Source organism: Musca domestica, unplaced genomic scaffold (genome assembly GCF_030504385.1).
Source record: "Musca domestica strain aabys unplaced genomic scaffold, Musca_domestica.polishedcontigs.V.1.1 1, whole genome shotgun sequence".
In the NCBI taxonomy this organism is placed as follows: Eukaryota; Metazoa; Arthropoda; class Insecta; order Diptera; family Muscidae; genus Musca; species Musca domestica.
Window position 1 is genome coordinate 9775219 of NW_026712114.1, and position 20160 is coordinate 9795378.

Consider the following 20160-nt stretch of genomic DNA (forward strand, 5'->3'; position numbering starts at 1 on the left):
TATTTGGGTAGATGGAAATTAAAAAAAAAAAAAAAACTTGTTTAAAAATAAATATTACCTCATAGGGAAAACAGATTTTTTTATTTGATTTTCCAAATGGGTGTAAACGTTGTATTGGAGAAGTGTTTTAAAGTGGAGTGTACCGGTAAGAAGATAAATGGGAGTATTCAAACAAGGGTGTCACATTCGATTCAATATACATTTGAAGTAGAATAAAATTAAAAATATCGTGACAGGTTAGATTTTAGGAGGGGAAACCTCCTGACCCATTGCATTTTGTGCTGACATTTTTTTAATATTTTTTCTTAATTAAAGAGGAAGGACGTAAAACTAGTGAGAAATCGGGTAGAATATTTTTAGACCCTACTAACGATTTCCTATCAAACTACCATTTGAGAACTTCAAATCTTTAATTAGAGTCAAATCCGTAGAAAAATGGTTTAACAATTTTCAGAATATAAAACAAGTAAAAAAGCTGTATACCCTCCACCATTTGGAACGAATTTGGCACTTCTCAAAAAACAATGAAATCCTTTAAAAATTCTGTTAAAATCTTAAAAATACCGAATGTATCTGTTATATTAGGGTATACGACGACATGGACCTGCTTAGGTAGCTTTTGTCATAAGCCATTAGAATATTCAAATGCGAAACTTAAAAAAAAAATCGGTAAATAATGTAGCTAAAATCATAAAAATAGCGGATATTGTGAGGTACCCTTATATGGGGGCTATACGACAATTTTCTGCCTTGGGCTGCAGTATCCATTACGAACTGCAAATACCAAATTTGATATAATTCCGGTGAATAATGCCGCTAAAATCATCAAAATACCGAATATCGGGAGGTACCCTTATATGGGAAGACGTGGACCTGCACTGACAATTTTCTGTCTTAGGCTGTAGAATCCATTTCGACCTTAAAATGCCAAATTTGAAACATTTTCGGTGAATAATGTCGCTTAAATCACCAAAATACCGAATATCGGGAGGTACCGTTATATTCAATGCGTCCGGAAAAAGTCTCAGTTTGATGCGAATTATGGGCTTGTATAATCAGCTAGTAACGAAATTTGAAGACAATCGGACACTTATTTCTCGTTCAGAATGTTGACCCTTTGTGGGGGAGATACAAGAAGGAGTGGACCAATAAATATTCATACCAAACCTAGAGCTGATAGAAATATTAGAATATGCGGACTCACATTTCTCATTTTGTAAGCGTTGCGATAATTCAAAATGTTGTTCCTTTGTGTGGAGTGTTCCGATATATTTCTTCTTCACACCAGATCTTGTGCTAATAGATGTATTGGGATGTGCCGAGTCTAAAAGGTGCCGGATGCTGATTTCGCGTTTTAAGAATTTAAGGCTGTTCAAAATTCTGACCCGTTGCGGGGGAGGTACCAGAAGGAATGGCCGATACTGTCAATTTTCGCAACTGACCTAGCTCTAACAACAATATTGGGCACAAAAGTAGAAGGAGTGGACCGATCTTGTCCATCGCCGAACCCGATATAATTTTGACAATAATATTACGATGTACCAAGTTTGGACGAAATCGGAAACTCACTTCGAGAGTTATCTTGCGCACCAGCCAGAGAGACAAACGGACGGGGTATAGAGTACTAATGTACTGAAACGGATTTTGTCCAAAGTGTCCTAGGGACTAAAACCGTTATTTCGGTGAGGCACGTTTTGGCCATATCAAATGATATATACCCTCTGTAGTCATATGGCTGATGGTATAGTAATTGTTATTGTGGTGTATTTTACACGGTGGCGTATAATCATTGACAATAATCATACGCCACAAATTCCATATATTTACGGAAGCCAGAATTCTTCGATTGCACATTTGAAAATTTTATTAATTGTTTTTTTTTAGCTCTTTAGCTGTATATCCACTGAATAAAGAGCATGGACCCATATTTATAGTTCTTGGATTTGGCCCAAACATACCTGGGGCCAAAAACCGTTATATCGATGAAGTACCTTTTGGTCGTATCAAATGATATCTGGGTGAGATAAAAAAACTGCAACCAACTTCAGACTGCTGTCAATTCTAAGTCACTCGCCTGACAACTGTTAAAATTATTCCAGTGACAGCTCATTATATTGTTTACAAGCGTACTAAAGCATTTTGGTGAGAAAATAAAAAAAAATATTCGTGATGGAATTTAAGCGTGATAGTGTGAATTCTTTATATTTGGCTGGAAAACCACAAGTGGCTATCGTTAGAGCACTCCAGCATTTAAATGGAAATAAATCTTTTGTGTCTCGTACCATCGCTCGTTACCGTGATACTGGTAGTGTAGCCCGACGTCAAGGAAGTGGACGGAACAAAACAGCAACGTCAGCAGAAATGGTTCGAAAAGTAAAGAAGCGACCAGATCGAAACCCCCGTCGCGGTGTCCGAACAATGGCTCGTGAGCTGAACATATTGCAATATTCCATTCGGCAAATTTTGAAAAATGAGCTCGGGGTAAAGCCATTGAAATTCCAAAAAGTGTAAAAAACTTACATCGCAACAGAAAGAAATTAGACTCAAAAGAGCTTAAGAGTTGCTTCGCTTTCAAGAAGACGGTGAACTGTCGAATTTGGTTTTCTCCAATGAGAAAACATTCGTTGTCCAGCAGTTTGTAAATAAATAAAAAGATTGTTTTTACTTGCCAAAGAGGTTAGCTGAAAATGTGCACCTTCGGTTGGCCACCATAACTCAAGCGCCGGCTATGATGATGGTGTGGACAGCCATAACAGCCGATGGTCGCTCTCCGCTAGTATTAATCGACTGTGGCATCAAAATAAATGCCCAATATTATATCGAAAATATTCTGGAGGGCGTATTAAAGCCTTGGGCACGCAAACATTTTGGCCGCAGACCAACAGACTCAGCACCATCGATCGCACTCAGCAGGCGCCACCCAAGAATGGTTACAAAATGAGGTTCCTCGCTCCATTTCCAGCTCACAATGACCACTAAAATCTCCGGATACCAATACGTTGCACTATTTTGTCTAGAGTATTTTAGAAAGCAAGGTTTGCACTAAAAAATACCAAAGTGTTGATCACTTCTAGCAAGCGCTTCGCCGGGAATGGACCAAAATTACGGAGAGCAAAATTACGGGCGTGTGACGGTTTCATTGGCCGTTTGAAGGCCATAATTTGTGTCAAAAGTGAAAAATCCGAACAAATCTAAACTTATTCTGAAATTTGATGATATTTCCAACATTTTTGATTTCAGTCAATGAAATTTAAGACTTTGCTGCAGTTTTTTTGATCTCACCCTGTATACCCTTATAACCCCTATGCAGGCAAAACAAGGACAATATTTAAAATATTAGCAATGCAAGGGTTTCTGGGATAAAGTTTGCTTATAAGTCCGTAGCAGTAGTTTAAAAGTTGGCTCAAAAGTAATTAAAATATTCGGATAAATGAGAATTATATTATCTTCTATATCTGACAACCGCCTTAACAAAAAAGATAGACTTTTACGAAAATTCAATTAATTTCGAATACAACCAGCACGTATTTAAAAAAGCGGATTGATTTTCCCATTTGTCTCTGTTATTATTTTTATGGTAGATCTCAAAATAGCCCAAAAACTCTGCAACTTGATCTCAACTACCAATATAACAGTGTTATTATCAAATGTATATTAACTACAAAGTCAAACTACTTGATATATTCCCCCAAAAGTATCATACCAGAGTCATTGCTTAAGGGAATATAGTTGTCGAAAACACAAGCTGATTCCTTAAAGGACAATTTCTTCTACTCTCTCCCGAAATCCCAGAGATATCGTGACAATATCAATTTTTCTACCACCCACCTTTTTATACATTTAAACAAAGGAAGTAAATTATTTGTCATAACTCTCAATGTGTATAGGTGTGTAAAAATGCAATAACATTTACGCTAATGATAATAACAATTATTGCAAATATTAATTGACAAATTTTCAAATATGCCACAACGTAGGTACGTACAGCCAATATTCCGTTTACGTAACGCAAATGTAAAGCAAACATCTACACCACAAACGTGTGGGTGTGTGAAAAGATGATGTGAACAGAAGAAATACAAAAACTGATAGCGACAATGGCGATGATGATAAAGATGACTGCAATCATTGATTGGCAGAAAGAAGAGGAAAAAATGAATTACACTCACTTACATACATGGAGACTACGTTTTGTATAAGTTCTATTTCACAATCTCAAAAAATAAATAAAAAACTACTTGAAAAATTAATAATAACAATTTAATTCTCTCTTAATGTTCATTGTTTTATTTCGTCATTTTACGATCTTTAAAATTTCCAAAAAACCAAATTCGAAAAAGGAAACAGCAACATCATAATAATCAATAGAATAGTAATTAAGAATAGCAGCAAAATAGAAATAAATTATTATTTTTTCCCCATTGTTTACAGTCGCAATGTCTGCCAGTTAACAATGAATGACAAACAAACAAGCAATCATCGAACAGCCAACCAGCGAACCAAAGTCACTGAGTCAATCGTAATTCATACGTAAGAGTATGTTTTGTTTTTGTCTTTTTATGTTCTCTGCTTTTTGGGTTTTTTTAATGGTTTTATATGCCAATTTGTCATCTCTAGTCGTTTTTGGTTGATTTTTTATTTCTCAATTTAATTTATATTTTTCGAAGACTTTTTGTCGGCGTTGCTGCCACTGTCATTCATTGATGACCGATTGGGACGTAACATAAAAATGTTGCTAAAAAGGAAATTAACACAAAAATAGAAAAATAAATTTGACAACAAAAATAATATATATATTTTTATACCCTTCACCATAGTATGGAGGGTATATTAAGTTTGTCATTCCGCTTGTAGCATTTCGAAATATACATTTTATACCCCACAAAGTCTATATATTCTTGATCAGCATTAAATTCTATGTCGATTTAGCGATGTCCGTCCGTCTGTGGAAATCTCTCTAGCTTCCGAACAATTAAGGTAGATTGATAAAATTTTACTCAAATGTATATTATGTCTGCAGGACTTTTGGCATTGAAAATTGGCCATGTATGTCTACGTTTTGGTATAGCCCCCATATAACGATACCTCCCGATATTCGGTACTTTGATGATTTTTGCGACAATATTCATCGGAATTGTTTAAAATTTGGTATTTGAAGTACGAAATGATTGGTACAACCTAAGACAGAAAATTGTCTGTGCAGGTCCACGTCTTCGTATAGCCCCCATATAACGGTACATACCGATATTCGGTATTTTTATGATTTTAGCGACATTATTCACCGGAATTGCTTCAAATTTGATATTTGAAGTTTGAAATTAATACTACAGCCTATGACAGAAAATTGTCTCGCAGGTATTCGTATAGCCCCCTTATAACTGTACCTCCCGATATTTTGTATTTTGATGATTTTAGCGACATTATTCACCGGAATCGCTTCAAATTTCGTGTTGTAAGATCTTAATGGGTACTACAAGATATGGCAAAAAATTTTTCATCGGAATTGTTTTAAATTTGGTATTTGAAGTTCGAAATGGATGCTACAACCTAAGACAGAAAATTGTCTGTCGTCATCGTATAGCCCCCATATAACGGTACCTCCCGATATTCGGTATTTTGATGATTTTAGCGACATTATTCACCAGAATTATTTCAAATTTGATATTTGAACTTCGTAAGGGATGCTACAGCCTAAGACAAAAAAATTGTCTGTACAGGTCAACGTTTTCGTATAGCCTCCATATAACGGAACCTCCAGATATTCGGTATTTTGATGGTTTTAGCGACATTATTCACAGGAATTGTTTAAAATTTGGTGTTTGAAATTCGTAATGGATACTAAAGCCTATGACAGAAAATTGTCTGTGCAGGTCCACGTCTTCGTATAGCCCCCATATGACAGTACCTCCCAATATTCGGTATTTTCATGATTTTTGCGACATTATTCACAGGAATTGTAACAGTTTTCGTTTTTATAGTTCGTTATGGTAACTTCAGCCTATGACAAAAAATTTCGTAATTAGGTCCACGTCTTCGTATAGTTTCCATATAACGGTTTTCCTTTAAGTGGTAGTTCTCGGACTTTTTTTTTGGAAATTTTCAAGTTCCTTCCAAATGGTGTAAATATTAGTCTTTGCGTTGTTTAGAGATAATTTGCTCTAATAAAATTATTTAAGAAATCTCATTACTTCATATTTTAGTTTAATTTTGTAAAATATTTAAATACAAATTTACCTAACAAATAATTTATTTCTAAATTTATGATTTAAAAATTATAATATTTTTTTATTTTTCTTCTTTCAGTATACCCAGAGATCCAGTTGATTGATGCTTGATGACTGTACAAAATTATGGTAAATATATAAAATATATATTTTTACTTATTTATATAAAATTAAAAAAAAATACACCTTAATTGCCAATTGATAACTTACGCCAGTATATACAGGGTGAGATAAAAAAAAACGTCAACAAAGTCAAACGCCATAATTTTTACATTTTTTGTTTTTAATTTTATTGAATGAAAGCAAAAATATCGGAAATAGCATCAAATTTTAGAATAAGTTTAGATTTCTTTGAATTGGTCACCTTTGGCATGAATTATGGCCTTCAAACGGCCAATTAAACCGTCACACGCTGCTCAAATGTTGCTCTACGGTATTTTGGTTCATTCCCGGCGAAGCGCTTGCTTGAAGTGATCGACACTTTGGTATATTTTAGTGCCAAAGTTGCTTTCCAAAATAGTCCAGACACAATAGTCCAAGGGATTGATACTCGGAGATTTTGGTGGTCATTGTGCGCTGGAAATGAAGCGATGAACCTCATTTTGTAACCATTCTTGGGTGGCGCGTTCTGAGTGCGATGGTGTTGAGTCCTATTGGAATGTCCAAGGTCTGAGGCCAAAATGTTTCCGTGCCCAAGGCTTTAATACAACCTCCAGAATATTTTCGCGACTAATACGATCGGAGAGGCACCATGGGCTGTAATGGCGGTCCACACCATTACCATAACCGGCGCTTGAGTTCTGGTAGCCAACCGAAGGTGCACATTTTCAGCTGACCTCTATGGCAAGTAAACAAGATTATTTTGTTTGTTTACAAACTGCGGGACCACGAATGTTTTCTCTTCAGAGAAAACCAATATTTAGCTCTTTTGAGTCTATTTTCTTTCTGTTGCGGTGTAAGTTCTTGCACTTTTTGGAATTTCAATGGCTTTATCCCGAACTAATTTTTAAATTTTTGTCGAATGGATTATTGCGATATGTTTAGCTCACGAGCTACTTTTCGGCCACTGCGGGGCGGGTTTCGATCAAGACGCTTCTTTACTTTTCGAACCATTTCTGCTAATGTTTCTGTTTTCTTCCGTGCACTTCCTTAACGTTGGGCTACGCTACCAGTGTCACGGTAACGAGCGATGGTACGAGACACAAAAGATTTATTCACATTTCAATGGTGGAGTGCTCTAACGATAGTCACTTGTGGTTTTCCAGCCAAATATAAAGAAAATACACTATCACGCTTGAATTCCATCACGAATAACTTTTTTTTTTCTGGAAAATTCTCACAAAAATGCTTTTGTACGCACGTAAAAAATATAATGAGCTGTCACTGGAATAATTTTAACAGCTGTCCGACGAGTGGCTTAGAAATGACAGCAGTCTAAAATTGGTTGCAATTTTTTCATCTCTCCCTGTATATAGTATGGTGGGTATATTAAATTCGCCATTCCGTTTGTAACTCATCGAAATAATCATATTAGACCCATATTCTTGATCAGCGTAAAAAAAATTTGTCCATCGGACCGTCCGTCTGTTGTAATCACGCTAGAGTCAAAACGAATAAAGATAGGAAGCTAACATTTTTCACCGATCTGCCTTTTGTCTGCAGGCAATAAAAGTTGGAAGACGGGCTATATCGATTCACATGACTAATTTACCCCATGAAAAGTGCACCATATCGTATATCCCCCATATATGACTGTACCTCCCGATATTCGGTATTTTGATTATTTTAGCCACATTTTTTAGTAGAATTGTCTGAAATTCTACACAAGGAGTTTTCTGGGAGTACTTTACCCCCTGAATGAGAATTGTCTATGTCCACGATATCGTATAGCCCCCATAAAATGGTGCCCCCTCCATATTGGGTATTTTTACGATTTGAACCACACTTTTTAATGGAATTGGCTTAAAATTCAAACAAGGAGTTCCCTCTGAGTACTTTACCCCCTGAAAAATAATTGTCTATATAGGTCCACGATATCCTATAAGTGTACCTCCCGACATCCCTTATTTCGACGGTTTTCAATGGCATTGTCTGAAATTCTACACAATGAGTTCTCTTTGAGTACTTTACCCCCTGAATGAGAACGTCCACGATATCGTATAGCCCCCGATATTCGGTAAATTGACGATTTTCTTTTCATTTTCAATGGAAAAGTCTGAAAATCCATACAAGGAGTTCCCTCTGAGAACTTTACACCCTGGAACAGGATGTAGTCCTAGAATGTATAGATATGTATTTCCAGGATTTTCGCGACATTATTCACCGGAATTGCATTAAATTTCTTATTTGATGTTAGTAATGGGTATTACAACATATGACGGAAAATAGCTATTCAGGTCCACGTCGCAGTATAGCCTCCATACAACGGTATCTCCCTTTATTTGGTATTTTGATGATATTAGCGACATTACTCATCGGAATTGTTTCGAATTTCGTATCTGAAGTTTGGAAACTTTACAACATCCGTATTTGTTTCGACGTAATTTTTTGAGGGTGGTGGAGGTTAAAAAAATTTCGGCCCAGCCGAACTTAGCTGTTTTTTTTTTTTTTTTTTTTTTTGTTTCTTAAATCAGAATTCGGCTTAATTAGATAATTGGACTAATTCCTTACGACAATTTTGGAAATGGTGTTGCTATTTACAAAGGCATATTTTCCTCCAACAATTAATTGGACCCAATTCAATCAGGGAATTTTTTACTGCCCTTTTCCTTTAAAATTACGGGTTAATCATTCCGACAAAATTTTTAAGATTTCAAAACGAGCCATCCCAATAACAAATTTGATAGATACCCCGATTTCATAATAACTTCCTGAGTTATTGTTCTTTGATAATTTTGTGCGCGCACTCTCTCTCTCCCTCTCAGAATTTTTGCAAAAAAAAAATATAAAATAATTAACTAACGAGTCATCGACAAAATATTTCAAACCTATATTTTATTTGAAATTGTTTGGTGCAGTAAATCGAAAAAAAAAACACTCTCAAAAGAATATAATGCCTAACGCGGTCGGTTGGGTCCCCCACTGTCACCTGGTATATTCCATTAATGTAGATTCTGAGAGGGAGAGAGCGACTGAGTAGAAAAAGTGAAAATAAACAAAGAAAATAATGCACACAAAATAAACGAATATGAAGCAAAGAGCAAATTCAAACAATTGAATTGAGAACGAAGTAGGGTAGCTACAAGCAAATGCGGCGGCAAATATCTACAATGTGCAGAGTATGAAAATTATTCACAAACACTGGTATATAGCTACCTAAATACCGACCGACCGACCGACCTATCTCCATACAACAATTGCACACCGCTTTATGGGTCTTGCACACAACTACCACAGGCCCTACCTCTTTCCCTCCCTCCCAGCACCCTATTTTTTTGTAGTCAACAACGCATCCATCTGTGAAGCAAAAAAAAAACAAACACAGCACAACACAACAGAGAAAACGAGAGAGAACAAGAAACGAATAACAACAATAACTACACAGCCACACGCGATACACAAAACCGAATGTATTTCAAGTTCAAGGTTAAGTTTTCAGTTGGCATGCGAGTGAGTGAGTGAGTCAGTGTGTGAGTGTGCGTGTGTATGAGTGTGCTGTTCTGTTGTAGATACAAACTCACTTTTTTCAGTTCGTAGTTTTTTTTATTGCCAACTTTTGCTGCTAACGCCGCAGCTACTGACTGGCGGCGCAGTCATTGGCGACAGCAACAATTGTGGTTGCCACTGATATAATGTTAGCTTTGTTTTGTTGCTGCTGCTGTTGTTGTTGTTGGTTCCAGCCAACAACTAAAAAAGCCACAACGAATACGAAACCTGGCGAGAGCGGCTATCTACAAAATGAAATAAAAAAGACCACAATGAATTTTATCTTTTGGAGGTAGGTAGGTACTCACTTTTGGTAAAGAACTCTCGGTGGAAGATACTCTCTCAAAAGAGTTCCCAGTTCGCAGTGCTGAGAGATGTAAACAACTTTACTTACCTAGTGAGAAAGTTCTTCCGCCTGTTTTGTGTCGTTCATATCGGGAATGGATAATTTATCGTATCTTTTGTGAGTGTTTTGGTTTCTTATCATGGGCACAAAAAACGTGTAAGTGTCGAAAATGTCGAATATACATGGGTGGGTATGAAAAGTAGGTATCAAACACATTTAAACCAACCTATCCATCATCATTCTTTCTGTTAGATCCACCATGATTAATATTTATACCCTACAGCACAAGGTGGTCAGGGTATTATGTCTTTGTGCATTTGTTTGTAACAGGTAAAAGGAAACGAGATAGACCCATAGTTCCTTTTGATGATCTGCATAGAATCACATTCTGAGTCCATTTATGCATGTCCGTCCGTCCGTCTGTCCATGTATTTTTGTAAGCAAAGAACAGTTCGCATTTACTATCCGATTGAGATGAAATTTTCCACAAATCATTTGTTTGGCGCAAGGACGAACCCTATTGAAATTGGAGATAATCGGTCAAAATTTATATATAGCTCCCATATATATCTTCGTCCGATTTGCTTTTTATTGTGCACCAAACGTGTAATATCAGTCCGAATAGTATGGAATTTTGCACATACGATCAAATTGGACCTGAAAATAAGTATGCCAAATTTGATCGAAATCGGTTCAGATATAGCTATAGCTCCCATATATATTGTTCATCCGATTTGTTATTTTTGTCCTCCGCAGCCGTAATATGCACTCTGTAACAACAATATTTGGGGAAATATATCAAATACAGCTCAAAAATACCTTTGCTAAATTTTATCGAGATCGGTTCAGATTTGGATATAGCTCCCATATATAACTTCGTCCGATTTACCTTTGATTGTGCACCAAACGTCTAATATCTGCCCGAATTGGATCAAATTTGGCACTTACGACCGAATTGAGTCTAGAAGCAAGTATGTCAAATTTGGTGAAGATCGGTTCAGATATAGCTATAGCTCCTATATATACTGTTTATCCGATTTGTTGTATTTGTTACCCACAGCCGTAATATGCACTCCGTAACAACGAAATTCACGGAAATATTTCAAATACAGCTCAGAGATATCTTTGAAAATTTTTATCGAGATCAGTTCCGATTTGGATATAGCTCCCATATATATTTTTATCCGATTTCAAATTAATTGTGCGCCAAATGGGCAATACAAGTCCGAATTTAAAAGATACATTTGCTTCGGCATATTTAGTCCTTTGAACTTTAAATTATAATTATAATCATAGCGTGTATGATTTAATTCTCCCATAAAAACTTTTAATTGTTATGCGGAGCTCTACTAAATTAGCAAAGTGGTGTAGGGTATCATAAAGTCGGACTGGCCCGACTTTAAGACTTTCTTTACTGGCTTTTTTTTTTATAGAAACATGCCAAACGTTATTGGGGGTTTTCACACAATAATACCCAAGCTACCAAAAATCATGCAAATACGTTGTGAGTTAACAAAGAAGTAAAAAAGCGTCTAGATCAGCTGGACCGAACTTTTTATACCATCCAACATGAGGTAGAAACCCTTTGATTTTATATTTAAACAAGTTTAATTTTAAGCTGCAGATTCCAGCGATACTGTCTTCAAAATATTACAAAGTAGACGTTGCCATTATTCGGAAGCTATACCAAAACCTGACCCTACATCAATTTTAATTTTAGTGGACCTGAATCGAAAATCTTTCGATATATATAGTTTCAGAAAGAATTGCAGAATTGTTTCCCAAGTGATGAGATATATAAAAACTGACAAGTGTGACCCATTGTGGAAGTGATTCCAGTAGAGGTAGGATATGTGAAATTTAAAGAGAATCGGAAATCGGGAGCTTAATTCACAGTTTATGAGATATATAATTATTCAACATTTTAACCCGTTGTGTTGGAGGTCCCAAAAGGAGTTGTTCGATATATTTCAAGTTCATACCAGATTTTGTGTTGGTAAAATGGAAATCATAATTACTCAAAAGTTTAACCCTTTGTGGGGGGAGTTATTAGATCTTGTGTTGGCAGGGAGATTAGGATGTGCCAGGTTTGAAAAGAATCTGATGCTTATTTATATACCCTCCACCATACATAGTATGGAGGGTATATAAAGTAAGTCATTCCGTTTGTAACTCATCGAAATAGTAATTTTAGATCTGAAAATATATATTTAGATCTGAAAATATATATTTAGATCTGAAAATATATACAAGGAGTTCCTTGTGAGTACTTTATCTCCTGGAAGAGAATTATACATATAATTCCACGATATCAAAATTCCCCATATAACGGTACCCTCCGATATTCGGTATTTTGACGATTTTATCTACATTTTTTAATGGAATTATCTGATATTCCACACAAGGAGTTCTTTGTTAGTATTTTACTCCCTGAAGGAGAGTTGTCTATGTAGATTCAAAATATCATATATCCCCCATATGTCTGCACCTTCCGATATTTTTAAGATTTTAAAGAATTTTTAATGGATTTTAAAAATCTGAACTTACTGTTTTTTTAATTGTTATGTCATGGTTATTCCAAATATTGACCCATTGTTGGAGAGGTACCAGAAGGAATGGTCCTTTCAATCCGGCCTTGACATCAGATATTGTGCTCTAATTTCACCTCACGCACATTTTAACATTTTCTAAAAATTCTCACATATCTCACATAAAGTGAAGGGAGTAACCAATATCAAAAAAATATATTTTAATAATCGAACTATGGCTGAAAACTATACAGGGTGATATAAAAAACTGCAACAAAGCCAAACGCCATAATTTTTACATTTTTTTTTTTTTTTTTTTCATTTTTTTGATTGAAGACAAAAAATGTCGGAAATAGCATCAAATTTTAGAATAAGTTTAGATTTGTTCGAACTGATCACGTTTGGCCAATGAGACCGTCACACTATGCCCGAATGTTCCCCTGCGGTATTTCGGACCCTTCCCGGGTAAGCGCTTGCTTGAGGTGATCGACACTTTGATATTTTTTAATGCCAACCTTGCTTTCCAAAATACTCCAGACACAATAGTCCAACGGATTGGTATCCGGAGATTTTGGTGGCCATTGTGCACTGGAAATGAAGCGAGGAACCTCATTTTTTAACCATTCTTGGGTGACGCGTGCTGAGTCCTGTTGGAATGTCCAAGCTCTGCGGCCAAAATGTTTGTGTGCCCAAGGCTTTAATACACTTACCAGAAAATTTTCGCGATAATATTCGGCACTTATTCTGATGCTACGGTCAATTAATAGGAACGGAGAGCGAACATCGGCTGATATGGCGACCCACACCATCAGCATGACCGACGCTTGAGTTCTGGTGGCCAACAGGAGGTGCACATTTTCAGCTGACCTCTTTGTCAAGTAAACTCGATCATTTTGTTTGTTTACAAACTGCTGAACAACGAATGTTTTGTCATCGGAGAAAACCAAATTCGGCAGTTTACCACTTTTGGCCAAGCGAAGCAACTCTTTAGCTCTTTTGAGTCTATTTTCATTTTGTTGCGGTATAAGTTCTTGCACTTTTTGGGAAATTTCTACCCCGAGCTCATTTTTCAATATTTGCAAATATGTTCAGCTCACGAGCCATTTTCCGTCCACTGCGACTCGGGTTTCGATCAAGTCGCTTTTTTACTTTTCGAACCATTTCTGCTGATGTTGCTATTTTCTTCCGTCCACCTCCTTGACGTCGGGCTAGGCTACCAGTATCACAGTAACGAGCGATGGTACGAGACACACAAGATTTATTCACATTTAAATGCTGGAGTGCTCTAACGATAGCCACTTCTGGTTTTCCAGCCAAATATAGAGAAATCACACTATCACACTTGATTTCCATCACGAATAACTTTTTTTCTGGAAAATTCTCACCAAAATGCTTTTGTACGCTTGTAAACAATATAATGAGCTGTCACTGGAATAATTTTAACAGCTGTCGGACGAATGGCTTAGGAATGACAGCAGCAGTCTGAAGTTGGTTGCAGGTTTTTCATCACACCTTGTATGTACTTTATGGGGTCTGCGGCGAATATTTACCTTCCTTCACAAAGTGAAGGGTATAATAAAAACCAAAAAAAAGTTTTTGGTGCTCAGACCAAACTTAATTTGGGTCCTAAATGTATAACCCTAACCAAATTTAACAGGGACCTTTTTTAAAGAAATTGTGTCTTTATAGTGAATCTTAGTTTGAAAATAAGACGCCGTGTAATGTTTGGACCGAATCGGGTACTCCCTTTACAAATTTATCCAGTACACCAGCCTGACAGCCAGACGGACGGACTTGTCGAGATCAACTGCCATTTGGCAGTATCAAATCAAATAATAAATCAAATAATCTATTACTCATGTAAGGCCGAGAGCTTAAAAACGCGGACATTTTGCTCAACCCACCCATGGAGTGTTTTTTGTTTTTGCAATTCCACGCGACTTGTTTGAAAATTAATTTCCTCTTTTGCTTTATTACTTAATGTTATTAAACGGCGACCTTTTACACGAAGTAAATATAATTTCAATAAAAAAATATTAATTATTTTCTTTTTTTTCTTTCTTTCTCTTTCATTCTCGATTTCTTGCAATGCAGTTGATGGGAGAAAAAGAAGAAGAAAAAACACAAAACAAAGAACAAAAATAACAACACCATACCATGCCGTTGGTAGGAAAAAATAATGGAAATTCGATTATAGCTGAGTGAGCTGAAACAACAACAAATGACGACGGTGGCGGCGGCAACGATAACGGCGGATATTAAAAAATACATGGCTGCTAATTCAATAACTAACTATCAACAAACATGTAACAAACATACACACACACACTCGTATAGCCATAACTGAATGGGTATATAATGTGTCATATATTGGCTTTGGGTATATATGCATAGCTAAATATATATATTCTCCATATATATGTGTGTGTGTTTGTGTGTGATTTGAAATGACGACAGCAAGTCATTAAGGACGACTAGTTGAAATACTGCTGCTCTAAACAAACCAAAGCAAAGCTGAAGAAAAACAACACGCAAAACAACATCAGCCTACACACCCATACCCACACACATATGCCGTTGTATATGTATGTGTCAATATAGGTTAATTTTCAATCGAGCTGTATCCTTACCACCACCCCCACAGCTGCTGCTGCTGCACTAATGGCTGCTCCACTGTGAGGAGGGATTGGGGCAGCAATGCATTTTAATGTCAAACGTCTCTGGGTTTGGTTGGGCAATGCCCATCTGGCCATGGCAACTGCGCAACTGCACTTGAACCTGAAATTCCATTTTTTTGTGGTGGGAGGATCCCCCAAATGCTTTTACTCTTCCTCTCTCACCCCTCCCCGCTACTCCTTCACAATTATTTATCTGACCTGGACGTCATTGGATGGGTGGTGATTGTGGGCTTTTTACCTTGCCCCAAGGGTTGTAATCGATTGCAATGAAAGTGAAATCTCGTTGCTGCTCCCAAATGAAAGTATCCCGAATGTACAGGACAATGCATGGAAGGATGGCAAGGAAAATGGCAAAACATGTCCAGATACATAAAAGATGTGCAGTTTTTTCTTGGAAGGAGAATTCAACAAAAATTAAAGAGAGAGAGAGAGAGAGAGAGTGAGCGAGAGAGAAGAAGTTAAGGACTAGCAAATGGGTAAGTTGTCAACAATTTTGTTTTAATTATTTATAAAAATATTATTTTTCTAATTTTAAAAACTATTTGAAAATAATTCTTGGGAGAAATAAACAAAGAGAGTTTCATTCTCCTTTTGACTCTCCATTATTTTCTGTCTCTCTCTCCTAAATTTAGAGAGAAAGTTCCTGCTTTCAAAATATTCCCCTAAAAGCTTTTTCAATACTGATGAAAATCAATTTTCTTTGCGTTTTCCAATCTGAATCAAGTGTGTGTGGGTGGCATTTCCACACGCACACACACATACACAGAGTCCCTATCTTTCTGTGTATCAGTGGACGTGTATGTGCTCTTGAATATCTGTGTGTGATATCTGTGTTTTTCCTGCCAACGTCCTTCAGAACAAAAACAAATCCTGTTGTTTTGTTGTCCTTATGCCTGCCTGGCTGGCTGGCTCGCTCGCTCGCTGGTTGCCTGGCTGGCTCATCAACTCCACAGCGTATCCAGATGAACAAAGCCTTTGTGGCATCAGCACCATACAGGTGTTGATGCCGTAAATTAAAATAGATTTTCAAGTGATTGTGTTGTTGTTCTTTTTATTTTTATTATTATTTTTTTTAATGGTGATGGTGTTGTGCAAAACACAAAAAGTTTCAAATTACCAAAAACGGAAAGTGTTCAAGTTATTTTCGTAACAAAAATAAAAAAACAGAAAACATAAATAGAATTCGCCGCCATATAAAAATAAAACTAAAGTGCCACCGATATTTGAAAAAAGAAAACGAAACTGGAAAATGTTTGTATAATAACACGTCATCATTTTCAAGACACCAAAACATCAAAAAAAGGTGATGGTAGAACAAAAACTACACTATTTTGAAATTTAATATCCAGAACCTTAAATAATTTACATAATTAATTTAAAACAAAAAAAAACACACAAGTAAGACATTTCAAGGTCATTTATTTTAGCATATGTTTAACAAAGCAAAGAAAAACCATAAAAAAATTTGGAAAAGCGTTTTGTTTTATTGCCATGGCCCGTTTTATTTGTATCTCCATCTCCTAGCCACATCATTCGCTGGACTTCGTTTTTATTCCTTTAGTATCAGTTTTTCTCACATGCCCACTTGTTGCCCCTTCTTCTATGGCATTGAGCGTATTTTGTAGTACGTGTTGTGTGTTATGTGAGTGAGTGACTAACTGAGTTTACCGAAATAAAACCGAATATCCTCAAAGTGAAGCGCAAAAAAAAGAACACTTCGTTCGTCGACCATTTTTGATGTGATGGAGGGAACCTCTTTACCTGAAAAGAACACAATAAAACCAAAATTGGTGAAAAACGTGACTACATATAGAAGCGTATAAGTGTATGTATTTAGGCATATTTATAGTATTTATATATCCGTACAAAAATACTATGCCATAAAAAGGCTCGTGGTAAAGAAGTTAAAACGTAATTAATTTGGGATGTGTCAAACGTTTTATACCCTCCACCATAAAAATATTTGATTCGCCTTAACAAAGCAAAACTGAACAAGTAAACAAGTTAAAAAGCAGTAAGTTCGGCCGGGCCGAACTTTGAATACCCTCCACCATTTAGAATGAATTTTGGGATAAAATCCTTAAAAAAAATTGTTAACATTTAAAAATACCGAATATAGCCGTTATATTGGTGTCTATACGACGTGGACCTACATAGGCATTTGCCATTAGTCATTATCATATTTAAATTTGAAACTTGAAATAAGGCTGTAGCATTTATTACGAACTTCAAATACGCGTCTCAAACAATTTCGGTGGGTATTGTACCTAAACTCGTAAAAATACCAAATATAAGGAGGTACTGGTATGTGGGGCTTACACGAAGACCTGGACCTGCATATACAATTTTCTGTCACAGACTGTGGTTCCCATTACGAACTCTAAATACGTAATTTGAAACAATTCCGGTGAATAATGACGCTAAAATCATCAAAATACTGAATATAGGGAGGTACAGTTATGTGGGGGCTATACGAAGACCTGGACCTGCATATAAAATTTTCTGTCACAGACTGTAGTTCCCATTACGAACTCTAAATACGTAATTTCAAACAATTCCGGTGAATAATGACGCTAAAATCATCAAAATACCGAATATTGGGAGGTACCGTTATATGGGGGGCTATATGAAAACTTGGACCTGCATACAAAAATAGGCTGTAGTACCCATTACGAACTCAAAATACTCAAATTTTAAATAATTCCGGAGAATAACGTTGCTAAAATCATGAAAATACCGAATATCGGAAGGAACCGTTATATGGGGACGAAATACGAAAACGTGGACCGACATGGCCCATTTACGAGGTTAACCTGCTTACAGTTAAACTATGCATGTATGCAAAATTTTAGGCTTCTATCTCAATTCGTTCGAAAGATGGCGTGATTACAGACAGAGAGGCGAACATCGCTAGATCGTCTTAGAATTTTACGCTGATGCAGAATATACTTTGTATGAATATTTCGGATAGTTACAAACGGAATGACAAAATTAATATACCCTGCATAGAATGGTGGAGGGTGTAAAAATTAAGAATATAAATTATTTCAAATCCTACAAGCCGAGCGGTGTTAAGATGTGCTTAAAATGTAATTGTGCTGTACTAAAAATCTCCTGCAAAAGTTTGCCTCCAAACAAGAAATATATGTGCGATTCTGTATAATCTAAGCGCTATAATTGTTTACCTTTTGGACGGATAAATGAAATTTAATAATCATATCTTTGTTGGGCAGATAAAATCGGTCCAGCTTGGTTTTGGTTATTATAACCTCATCCGTATGGCTACTGATCTTTATTGTTATTTTAAAAACTCAGTTTTCGCACGATAAATCTTATATCATCCTTATATTTTTGACAAACTTCGATCAAGTTCAGAGATGGGCAGTACTGGCCCAGTTCTTCTCTTTCTGGTACCCCTACAAATGGTAAAATTAGGAAAAATTTAAAAAATTAATATCTAAACGGAAGCGATGAGAATATTTGTATTATTATATTTCCATTTGACCTGGGTTCAGCGGGAAAAGGATCAATATCGGTCCACTCCTCTGGTACCTCCCACAAAAAGGAGAAACATTTCGAATAATCTTTACACTCATCAAATGCGTAATGAGTTACCGATTTTCTTCAAACTTTGGGCTTTCAAATACTTCTCTAAAACAACTATCTATCCATTCATTCTTCTACATTTCCCACAAAACTCCCCAGTATTGAAAAACTGGTATTAATCTCATGAAAATTGTAGAGAGTATCCCAGTATGACATTTCAAACAATGTAATATTTGTATCCGACCTATGACTATAAGGGCAATCATCCAATAACTGAACCTCATATCGGTAATATTGGCTCCGCAATCTAATATTTACCTTAGCCCATTTGCCAATGCTGGAAAATATTACGATATTAGTTTGAAAATCATGGTAATGTTTTAAAATGTGTGCGAAAATTGCTTACGGATCCTGGAAGAAGAGCAGCATCTTCAGCTCCTTGTACAATCAAGCATTTTTCATCGAAAATACAGGCTGAGATAAAAAAAAAACTGCAACAAAGTCAAACGTCATAATTTTTACATTTTTTTTTCTTAATTTTATTGAATGAAAGCAACAAATGTCGGAAATAGCATCAAATTTTAGAATAAGTTTAGATTTGTCCGAATTGGTCACCTTTGGCACGATTTATAGCCTTCAAACGGTCAATGAAACCGTCACACGCTGCCCGAATGTTGCTTTGCGGTATTTTGGTCCATTCCTGGCAAAGCGCTTGCTTAAGGTGATCGACACTTTGGTATTTTTTAGTGTCTACCATGCTTTTGAAAATACTCCAGACACAATAGACCAACGGATTACTATCCGGAGATTTTGGTGGCCCTTGTGCGCTGGAAATGAAGCGAGGAACTTGATTTTGTAATCCTATTGGAATATCCAAGGTCTGCGACCAAAATGTTTGCGTGCCCAAGGCTTTAATACACCCTCCAGAATATTCTCGCGATAATATTCGGCATTTGTTCTGATGCCACGGTCGATTAATACGAGCGGAGAGCGACCATCGGCTGTTATGGCGGTCCACACCATTACCATATCCGGCGCTTGAGTTCTGGTGGCCAAGCGAAGTTGCACATTTTCAGCTGACCTCTTTGGCAAGCAAACACGATCATCTTTTTCGTTTACAAACTGCTGCACAACGATTTTTTTTCATCGGAGATAATCAAATTCGGCAGTTCACCACTTCACCACCACACCAA

At 36.4% G+C, this 20160-nt stretch overlaps 1 long non-coding RNA gene across 1 annotated transcript in view; it reads left to right on the forward strand.

Annotated features, from left to right (window-relative positions):
• The window catches only part of LOC101895535 (uncharacterized), a 34049-nt gene extending 15206 nt beyond the window's left edge, over positions 1-18843 (forward strand). The window contains exons 2-3 of the long non-coding RNA XR_009341607.1: positions 6304-6353; positions 14838-18843. This is a non-coding gene — a long non-coding RNA (uncharacterized LOC101895535). The remainder of the gene's footprint in view (positions 1-6303; positions 6354-14837) is intronic.
• Positions 18844-20160: the final 1317 nt, after the last annotated feature.